The following is a 12,060-nucleotide window of genomic DNA, read 5'->3' as shown; positions in this document are numbered from 1 at the left end:
GGAATGTCAACTGTAGTCCCTATGTGTATTTCCTGTGTTATGCCTTACCGCGGCTATGTCATGTACCCGGTTTTGCAGTTGTAGGTGCCATCCTGGCCATACGGGTGTCCATCCATGACAATTGCCTACTGGACACTAGTATAGGGCTGTACACATTCCACACCTACATTTAGCATTCTCCGGAGTATGGTTTGCATTATTAGCGGAGAGTAAGGCAGGTGCTACGCACATCCCTCCCACGGGCGGGAGAAAGGATTGCCTGCGAAACAACACCGAGCACAGCGTCTACATACCCAGAATCCCTTGACTGCAACAATTGACAGTACCCATTACACATCCGTTATGTGTGCGGAACTGTGATGTGGACGCAGTTCTATGGACCCGGTACCCTGGGTATTTCTGTGCATCTGTGCTGCATTACATGGACAGCTATCAGCAACATTAAACACGCTTGCGGTGCATATGTGTACCTGTGGCGACAATGATTTCAGATGCATTGAAATAACAAATTATTCGATTCTTTCCACAATTTTTGGGTCCTACGATGGACACCACTGTGCATATGTAAAGTGTAGAGCTTGTCGGACTGTGTCCTTGTGAGCAGTGGGTTTCACTGATGCTGTGTGTTCAGCAATCGTGTATGTGTGCTTGACTACCCATACTGTGTTGTGCTACAGGAACCAAGTCTTCCGACACCAGAAACCAATGCTATACATCCAATGTTGCAGGTTAACAACCACTTTCATACCATACCCAGAGGTCACGATTGGGAGGTATTGCCACTTTATTATTGGAACAACACCCCCAGACTGTGTACATCATGGGAACTTTAGGCCAGTCTTACCGGACATTTCCAATTGTAATTGGCAGACACATGTCAATACATGTATGATAACACATATTGTAATGCAGAAGTTGATCTATGTTATTTGGACATTGGCTTCTGCTTTTGGCATCCGTTGCTGTGAGTGTTGCCAGTTACCATACACATTGCTTGCTCACAGGCAGACTACACAATACTGCGCAGTACTGTGGTCTCCTTTAAGGACCCTGAGCCAGTGGTCGATGAATGCGGCAGCCACTGCATCAATCACATTTGCCATCTACCAGTACCTACAAGACTGCATGAGCCAGTCATTCACTTACCCAACTGTGGTTCACTGTACCAATGCCAAGCATCCAGTGTGGTGTACCCCAGCCATACACAAAATGTACAACACGAGGAGGTGGCTGCTACAAGGTGGAGCAGACACCTTGTGAGGTGTGAGACCCTTGGTCATCATATGTGTAGACTTACACACTGTCATGAAATAGTCCAGGGCACATTCCACAGATATACCTACATGGACCTGGCTAACAATCATACCACCTTCAGTTGCTATGCTGGACACCTGGGGGCTCAGTCCCACATATGCTCTGACTGGGTTCACATAGAGGTGGGGTTTACTCAACATACACACATTGCCAACATACAGGCTGACAAGTCCAGTGAGGACATCTCCACACCCTCCCCCACACATGAGGTGATGTGTGTACCACAGGTTTGTGGTCACCAAATGTTCTGTGACACACAGGTGGGACATGCTCTCTCCAGGGTAGTGGACATAGCATCGATGAGACCAGCTGGTGACCCCGCTGTGTACTCCACTATCTCGGTTATGAATTGGACACACAGTTAGGACAGCTATTTCTTTGTAGCCTCACCTCAGGTAGGGTACCCAGGTTGTGTCACATGGCAACTGTAGTCCCACGTCAGAAGGCCAATACCTCCACTGAGGCTGGTTATTCCTGTCCCATTACCCTGAGGAGACCTATCTGCAAAGACATGGGGAGGGATCATACTGTGGCTCGTACATGACTGCATAGGGGACATACTTACTTTGCCTCACACACGGTTTGTCTTGTTCAGGGGCGGTTCATGCCTTTAAAGCATGGTCGACATTTTCAGGACAGTCGCCGAGGCCACTGATGGAGGTGTTGCAGTCCATACAGCCTACCTCGACCTGGCAAAGCCCTTCATCACATTACCCCCCTCAGGTATCGTTGATAAACCCATTGGCTGGGATGTGAACACGCACATCACAGAATGTGTTGTAAACTGTCTATGTGACACAACCCACACGGTCATAGTTGCTGGCAGCATATCAGACCTACTGCCTGTCAGACGTGGTGTCCCATGGGACCCTTCCATGTGTGCACTCCTGTCATACACCTACATCCTCACGGTACAGGCACACACAGGGGTGCTATGGGCAACAGTGTTTGTAGATGACTGCAACACAGGTGCCATAGTGGGACAGACATCTGACACAGATATCCTTTGAAGGCGCCTCCCAGATATGCATATCTGCTGTCAGGGACATGTCCCACAGCTAAATGCAACGTCATGCAACATCATACCTGTGGAGAAGTACTAGGTCACCCTGTCCAGCATATAGGTGGCTGTCCACTCAGCACAGGGGTGATTACCAGGAATCAGGGGACAGTGTTGGATGGTCACCATTCATTCCACACACACGTTGCTATCGTGGTTGTGTGGGTCTTCTACATTGCCCACCTGTTGGTGCAGGGATTCACATCTACATCAGGCTAGGTCATTGTTCCCTTGTACCCATTACGTGTTACACCTATGATCTACTACATTGCCCCATTCAGACTGTATCTGACCATACACCTACAGCAGCTGTGAAGCCCACATAGGTTGATCGTTGTACAGATGCAGGATGACACCATTTTGTGTAATGCTGCCCCACATGTAGGACCCCTGCCACATCACGTCACATACCTGCTGTTTGTTGTTGGCCTGTGCCTGACATACAAGGCCATGTCAACCCATATGTCATGTGTATGCTTCACCTACTGTATCCGCATCCCTCAGAATCACTAGGGCAAGTGACATTTACCTTGTCACGGTCATTCATGGGATGTGTTTGGGTGACACATATATCACCCAGACAATCATTATGCTGTGGATCTACATCACAGTACATGTGAGACAGACATCCTTCCTAGCCTTGTTCGCAGCTATGTTGTCCATTGGATGGAGGATTGCAGGTATAGGCCAGGGATTACATCATTATCACTGCTTGGCGGAGATACAGCAATATCATGGGTATTTCATCTGAAGCACAGAAGGTTGGCAAAGTCATCCTAACTATGGTGTAGTATTATGGCTGGGCCTGGGACGATGGCCTACCCTGTACCTATGGACGTGTGAACCTATATTCATAGTTTGTCACATGTACAATTGTCTATCCACTATAGTCTTTCGCCACTGTATATTTCTGTGGCACATGATTGTCCTCTGTATTACATGCAGGTATGCTGTGTACATTGCACATACGTCACAGTTGATGACAGTGTATCTGTGTCCCTAACACTGTGATACTGAGGACTACCACACATCCTTCACAGCATTCCATGCATATGTCCATTCTATTCTTCTTTGGCCTATGGGGGGGTGTTAAGGCAAACATTACTCAAGTCCCTGTTTCTGCATGCTTCATGTTGGTGTTTGACCATGCTCCGTTGCAGTCATGTGTTGGACAGTAGTGTGTCTGTGTGTTTGCCATGTGTTTTTATTGCCAGTACATCTGTGGGAGGTGTAGTTGGCACATGTTCCTCTTTGCAGGGACAACCATCCTGGTGTTTGTGTCATGCATCTGCACTTGGCACGTGCCATATGTCCTGTACTTTTCCCACAGTCGTGTATGCCTTCATGCACTACTACTGCATGTTACTGGCTGTGTGTATGTGGTACACATGGACATTGTGATGTTTGTCTTGACCTATTCCAATGCTAGAACGTAAACATCTGTCAATTAAGTCTTTTAAATCAAACTGTAACACTCATTCGTATTTTCAACATGACACTCATTAACACAGGAAGCTGGGATTAATAACATTTTATTACTGTGCAGCAGGAGGCAAAGGAGTATGCAGTCAAAGTTTAGACATTTGTTCAACTCTATACATGTTACATCTGTATGAGCATTCTGTATACTATCATCTGTTGCACACATTAATGATGTTGTCAGTCACGAGGCATTTACATTGCTAGAGTACAGAACATTGTATTCCTACAACAGTGCTCAGGTAATGCTTATTACATGTTTGCCCATGAGGATAGCCCAACCTTGCGAGACACATATTCAGTTAGACTGTACTTTGGTAAGTTCTGCTCTGACACGGTTCCAACACTGTTCATATTCAGTCCTCACTCCATGTCATACTAGGTTCCTGTGTCTCTCTGCTGAGCAGCTGTACTCTGTGTTACAGCTCACAAGCCTATCCTCCTCAGTAGAAGGATGACAGATATACCTGTACATACATGTATTATTCTGTAACCGAGCAGATGACTAATGCTGACTGACATACACCTGCTGCACTGGTTACTGCTAGGGTTAGGGTTCAATCACACTGCAGCTACACTACAAGCAATTACATGCATGAGAAGCTGTACTGCTATATTGTCAGGTAGAATAATATGCATTATACACTATTAGCTTCTAAAGTTGCACGTCATATTATGTTTAAATATGCATTTTGCTAACATTCTCCCTCCTTTGATTGCTTCTACTCTATCCAGAGACATATACAACATTATTTCATTCCCTGGCATCTTCCTCTGTGGAACGTTTAACTAGGCAGGTAATTTGATGTACATTGCAAGTAGGATTGCATTTTCTATTGACAAATACCACTACAGGTCTTGATCCATAGTCTCGGGTACAGGTATGTTGCCAGAGTCCCTGACTAATACTTACATGCACAGTATCCTGCACTAGACACATGCTCCCAATATGAGCAGAACAACACAGATGGCATTCATGATATTCAGTATGACTGACCCCATCCACCCAATGGTTTGTGGAAATGGTTCGGCAGTGGGTTTGGGCCTGTTTCCGCCATGGATGACACCTGCTATATTACCTGTAGGTGGGCGTTGCTTTTGGTCTCTTCATGTGGTAGTTGGACACAGCGATCTTCTTCAGTAAGCGCGCGTACCAATTCTCAGCGCCACGGTGCAGTCGTGCACTATTACATTTTGTGACACAACAGTTCTCATTGCATCCAGTTCAGCAGTCACATGTTCAGGAGCGGGAATTCACATTCATCCTTCCTCCGACAGTTCTTGATGACTTCCTCTGTTCCCTGATCGCCTTCACTACTCCAGAAGCTGGGGTGTTCCAGCCCAGGTTGTGACGCTGTCACTGAAGTCCATATGAATCGGTATTCCTTTATCTCTTGCAGAGGACTGACATGTCAGAACAGCTTCCATTTCACCCACTGGATTAGTAGGTTTCCGACTGTGTTCCCAGTTCTTGAGCTATATGTGTTATAGTTCGTTTCGCACCCACAGGCAATTGTACAGTATGTCATGTGACTGGGGCCAGATAGCCCAAATAACAACTCCCGGACCAATTCCCAGGTAACCATTGCTATGCTTATTTCCCACAAACAACATAACTATATTCTACTTTATTACTGATGCGGGTTACCTCTGCATGTAACAAATTCCTGTCTCTAACAGAGTACTGTTTATACAATTCAGGATGTTTCTGCACATCCTTCAACATTGTTCTCATGATGTTTCAATACAAATTAGGAATGGTGCTACAAGTAGTACTGTGATCTTTGGCTGTTATATGACATTCGTAAGACACAGTTATGTTACAAATACTCCCACCAACTGCAACTGTACCATGTTTATGATAACATACAATTCCTTTTTGTGTAACAGGTAAGTACATTGCCACGTTGTCCTGTGATCTCACAGAACCTGTATCAAAGTGTAGATATTCACAAGTCTCAATCTATCCCCAAGGGGACCACATGCATCGGAAGTCCTCCATATGATGTAGGTATGGCAGTACAAACACAGCAATTTAAAGTGTTCCTGGTCTCTATATGCACACGCATCATGCCTAGGTATCTGTTGAGGTGTGGAAGACACTCTGTGGCCAGTTCATCACGTATCAGTATTTGTATCCGTGTAGTTATATGCAGGTGAGGTCGGAAATTGTAACGTAAACACAAACATGGTTAATAGGTGTATAATCATTAGGACAGCAAACATAAATGTCTTTGGGGTTGCTTTGTATTGTTATACAGTCTTCGCCGGGTGATTCGGGCTCTTTGGTATATCAGCTACAAGATGTCAATCAGACTTGATATCCTTTACCAGTTTGAGAAATGTGAGGTGGACCCAGGACGACCTCTCTGCAAACTTTACTGCGGTAGGCGTTGCCAACAGTACCGGTACAGACATTCGCACTGTCCACTTGGCAATAATGTTCTTTGGATAACAGTGACATACACACAGGATACTGGTGTCAGCTATGCTTCCGTCTTCGTTTGCTCTTATCTGTAACAGACTTTAACTGAGGAAAAGTGTTACTAGTTAACAATCCTCTCATGTCACCTACTACTGAGTCATCGACCTCCGGCTCTGCAGGCATGACAGCTTTCCACTCTGGCACATGATATGCCATTCCACATACTACTTGGAAGTGGGTGCAGCACTGTACATTTGTAACTGTTGTCATGCTCAGCAATGCTAGAGGTAGACAGCTCATGTAACTTCGTCTGGATGTCACCCACCCAACTCCTCTACTTATTTCTCGGGATCCCATTCTGCGGCGGCAGCAGTCGTGCTGAGTGTGGGTTGTACATGCAATTGACATTCATGGTATCTGAAGTAATCCCCAGGTAGCGTGATTGTCTGGTTAACTACATGTGTTGTATTGTCACTGTAGCTTCTTTACAGCATGCCAGATCTGGGGATACTTAATTTTACTGGCACCTTTGCCACTGCTGCTGCATCCGGATTACTGGTTGGGTATGCTTCTACCCATTTTGATTATCTATATGTGTAATCGCTAAACAGTCTTTGTTCCCTTCACATTTATGCAGATGTATGAATTCCATACAAATAGCACGGAACAGTTAGGGTGGTGTAGGTCATCTCACTCCCTTGGTTTAAATACTCCTGTGCATGATATCTACGGCAAACGTGACACGCTGCTCATGAGGTTTGTATGTGGTTCGTAATTCCGTATGTTAGGGGTATTCTGTTAACCAAATGTACCATCCCCCCTGTTGAGACATGTCTGTACCCATGGCTCCACAAAGCCGCATATCTGAATATATTAGACGTTAATATTGGCTTTCTCACTGTGGATATGTGCAGTCCGTGTTCAAGGATTGCTCCTCGTCATAACCACGTCGGCTTTTCTGCTTTCGTAGTTGCTGTTTGCATTGTTTGTACAGTTTCTACATCTAAACAGTCTGAGGTTTGTCATTCCTCATTCACACAGACATTTTCCAACTGTGACGCTGCTTGTTTTGCAGGTGCATGAGCTCATGCCTCAACTTTCCTACTGTTATCCTGTTGCATTCTATGCCCTGCACATTTACAATTACCTACTTCAGTGGGTAACTGCATGTAGTGTAATGCATTCAGGTTCGTATCGCATGCTTAATCGGTTTACGGTGGATGTTATCATTTCCCTATTCTTCCACTGCTGCTCATAAACATGCACTGCACAGACAACAGAATGACTATCGGGACATATGTCCACACATCATTTTTCCGCTACAGTACAAGCACGTGTTAAAGCTATCTATTCTGCTGCTTGAGCAAACACGTTATGCTGCAGGGTTTGGCCGTCTACAATGTCATTATCAATAACTACTGCATAAACTACTTCATTCGTTCCTGTAGGACTCTGTCTACATGATCCGTACACATTAACTGTCACCTCTGCATCATCTAAGGGTATATCAGTGTTATCATGTCTGTGTGTAGTTATTTAAGCCATTTCGTATAGGCTACTGTGTGATGTACCATACACAGGTGTCAGACGTGACGTTGATAGGTTTCATGTTGTACAACGTTCAATCACCATGTGAGGTTGACTCAGTGGTATGGTCAAACATGACACATGTGTAGCACGAGTCAGGAATTCTATCTTCTCTTGCAGCAGATTGATGGAAACTGCATGACACATTCTCACAGTGAGAGGGTGGTCTAGTAACATTACGGCCGGGGCCTGTACTGCCATGGGTGCTACAACAACTGCCTGTACACAATGTGGCAGTGACCATGCCACCGTGTCCAACTGCAATGAGTAGTCATCTATTTGGCGTTGCTTACTTCCCTGCTGTTGCATCAAGACTGTCGTCATATATCTCCGCTTACAATCTACGGTCTGACAACATGTGTTATGATTATTCACGAGACCTACTACAGCTGTTAAGGCTATCAATCGTTCTAGTCTGCATAACGCTGTTTCTGCTACTGTAATCCGGTGTACTATGTGTTGTGCTGCCATAGGTGTATTAAAGGTTAAGGCAAACAAGACAGCGGATTCCACAGCATTGTTTGGTATCCAGATTTAACATGTGTTAGTCGGCCCAGACACGACATCATTCCCTTCTTGTTAGTTGGCTTGGGTGCTTATTATATTGCTACCTTCCTATCGTCATGTGATGTTCTACCCTACTTGGATACCAGATATGCCATGTAATTGACCTGTATTCTCTGTATTTGCAATTTATGCTTGCTTACTTTATGTCCCTGTTCTGCTGATTATCTCAATAATGCTATTGTATCTTCCATACAATGCTGCTGGGTAGGGGCCGCAAGCAGAATATCATCCAATTAAAGTGGAGCTTGACTGGCCCGGGTGGAGTTGACACGGAATGTAGCTAGCCATCCCCTGTGATAATATCGTTGTACTTTCACAGTAGCCCCTTGATAGCCGGGTATGGCTGTATCTGTCACCCTGACTGTACAAGCAAAGCAATATGCACTATGTGGATGTATAGGTATTGCAAAGTAAGCATAGCTTATATGTACCACGGTAAGATACTTCTGTGGCATGTTCATAGCATTGAATATAGTGTGTGGGTCTGGCACCAACGCTACCCTAAGTATTCTTACATTATTTACAGCTTATACATACTGTACCATCCGCCATTCCCCTTTTGGTTTCCGATCAGGAGATACAGGGGTATTGCATGGTGAATAGCGGTTACTTTGTGGATGGGGAATTCCCTCTCTGACTTTGCAGATATCTTCTGGTGTCCACGGTCTATACGCTACGGGGGTTGGGTCCTGGCCTTCCTGTCCTGCATGATGGTTCGGTACTTCAATTAATTGACAGATATCCTCACTCTGTTTTAGTACTGTGTTCTTACTCGGGTGTCCCTAGGTATGTTACGTGTTCGGGATGTGGTTTCAATAGCTTCTATTACATTTGTTCGTTGTGCTACCTCTGTTGCCACAGGATAACGTGTGGGGACTAGCCTGCCCTCCGCTTAATATCCTGCATGTGGTATCTGAGGTGGTAGGGTGTTGTGGGGGGGGGGGTCGGTACTACTGTATTATAATCTTCTCTGTGTACGTATGATGCTTAGCCATTTGTAGTGTTCTATTCCCTTCGGTACACTACCTCAGTCCACCGATGTGCATGACGGATACCCAATTGTCGCTGTTTTGTCGCCTGCACATCTTAGGGCTGCCACCTTTACAATGCACAATGTGGGACATTAGTGTTCGGAACGTGTAATTTGCCTGGAAAATGCATACCCACGGCCAGTACATAGGACAGGTATTCACGTTTTGCCAGGAGAGCGACCAATTGTTGTAGCATTTCATTTGCTTATTCTGTTTATTATTATATTTTGCTGTTCCACATACAAATTTACTGTTTTACGCTACCATCTTGATATATATCTGGGAAATGTTTGTCCTGAGATATCAGGACATTTGACATTTGTTCGGTTTATTTACAGGACACGACTGGCCAGAGGGCATATCCCTCTCAGGGTGGAACAGGTGTTTACCTTGGAACATATGCATGAAATTTTCAGGGATTACAATGTTTCAGTAACGATATGTTGCCTAATATACCATCAATGTCATATTTATTACCCCATTTTGCTGCGTAACTCACAATTATGTGCTCTCTGCGATTGCATATTCTTCACGTCACCCGTCAAACGCGGATCACATGATCTGTTGCTTCGATAATCTCCCATATCCTCTACACGACTGCTACGTACCCTTCTGTCATAACACGTGTGTCTCCTTCCCTGTATCCACTGTAGTGTCTACAATCACTATTTACTCTGCTGTGTGTTCCCCTGACCTATGTTCAGATTTAACAGTATGTGGGTAGGTCTTTGACCCAATATCACTACTGTTAACAGAAACACAATGTAGTCTGGTCCCTGATCTACAATAGACACAAAAGGCAGACACTCCTTACCTGGGCCTCCTGTTTAAGGCTGCACGTTTTCTTCTTGGGATCCAGTTTTCCGCTTTTCAGCCACAGATCAGACAGTAAACAGCCTCTTTACACACAACAATTCAGTCGGAGGTCTTTTCATTCAAGAAGAACCATTTATGCATATTCTCCAGCGTACATGTCTAACCAGCCATGCACTCTGACCTGTAGCTTACCAAGGGAATTCGGATTACAAGGATCACGATGTGAAATAAGTTGTTACAACCAGACTGTAGTTATCAGTAGGCTTTTCTAAGTGACAGCCGATAACACAGGAGGCTCGGGTTCGAAAGTTTTAGTAGTGTACACAGGCAGGCTAAATAATGTACAGTCCAAGTATGAGAGTTTTGTCTGACTCTATACAGTAAGCAGTTTCTTTATATAGTGTTTACAATCAGCTTTTGCCCACCTTACTGCCGTGGTCGGTCACAGGGCATTTCCATCACTATGGTCCGCAATAGTCTATACATACGTGGGTGCTGGGCTCGTGCTTTTAAATTGTTTTCTCATGGGAATAACACAGCCTTGCAAGGCACCTTGTACATTACAGTATCCTTTTGTGATTGTAGCTGTTTCAAGGACCCTAGACTGTTACGATACAGTGGACAGTTAATTTCTTAATACGTTGCTTTGTCTCTCTGGTAGGGAGTTGTACTGCTATCTTCCATTGAACTCACAAGGCCATCCTCCTCTGGGGAAGGAGTGCTGTTATGCATGTACATACATTTATTGTTCTGTAAGCCAGCAAATAATTAATGATGACAGACATGAGCCTGCTGTCCTGCTTACTGCCAGGTTCAGAATTCCATCACAGTACAGCTTAGCTTCACCAATTACATGCAGGCTTAGTTCTACTGCCATATTGTACGGTACAATTCAATACATTATATAGTATTTAGAGTGTAAACTGGAACTTCATATGTGTTTCTATATATTTCGAACAACATCCATCCAGCCATATGCATGTTGTTCCGTCCTTTACCTTGACCGTGTGTATTTGTCCGTCCAGCCACGCTAATCTCCACATGTGATGTCCCAGTTTCCCCTTCTTTGCCTGTAGCACCCTGTTAGGACGTCCTGTGTGGTAGGCACCTGTTCCGCTATATGTGATCGACTTCACTGCAAAGATAATCATCGATGCGGTGGTCCAACGACCCGACTTGTCCACATGTGTACACTTATGTGCACCGTGTCGTATGCTAACCTAGATGGTTTGGACGGGTACATACTACATGCCGGATGTACACATTCTGCTGACACATTCACATGCAGCCATTTACATATCTGTACCTGCGGTGGGTTGGTGACATGTGGGTGCGTATTTGCCTGCGTGGCATTGCCTAACACAAACTTCTTACCACAGTTCAGGTATGCACATTGTGTGTGGTTGTATAGCTGCACACGGATGCTAGCAGGTTTGGGTGCAGGGGTATACATGGGTGTGACTGACATGTACAATGAGGCTATTGTGTAGTACATCCGAATGCATGGGTTCTGCTTCTGGATATTACACTTCATCATACACCATCCAGTGTATGCAACGGAGACGTTGCTGGGTCTGGGATATGTTGCTATGCACATGTTTGCCTGTGTTTGAGGTATCTTGCTTCCTTACTGTTGTTATGTCAGCACAGCTACCCGGCTATGTACTGTCACTACTGCTTGTGACCATTATGGTTGGCACCTTTTCCAATGCCCATAGTGGGGCATGTTATGTGGACACTTGAATTTGCAGGACTACACATACCCAGGGCTAGTGCAGTTG

The sequence above is a fragment of the Protopterus annectens genome, chromosome 3.part0 (genome assembly GCF_019279795.1).
Source record: "Protopterus annectens isolate FY-2018-M chromosome 3.part0, PAN1.0, whole genome shotgun sequence".
In the NCBI taxonomy this organism is placed as follows: Eukaryota; Metazoa; Chordata; order Ceratodontiformes; family Protopteridae; genus Protopterus; species Protopterus annectens.
Note: the sequence above shows the minus strand (reverse complement) of the source record.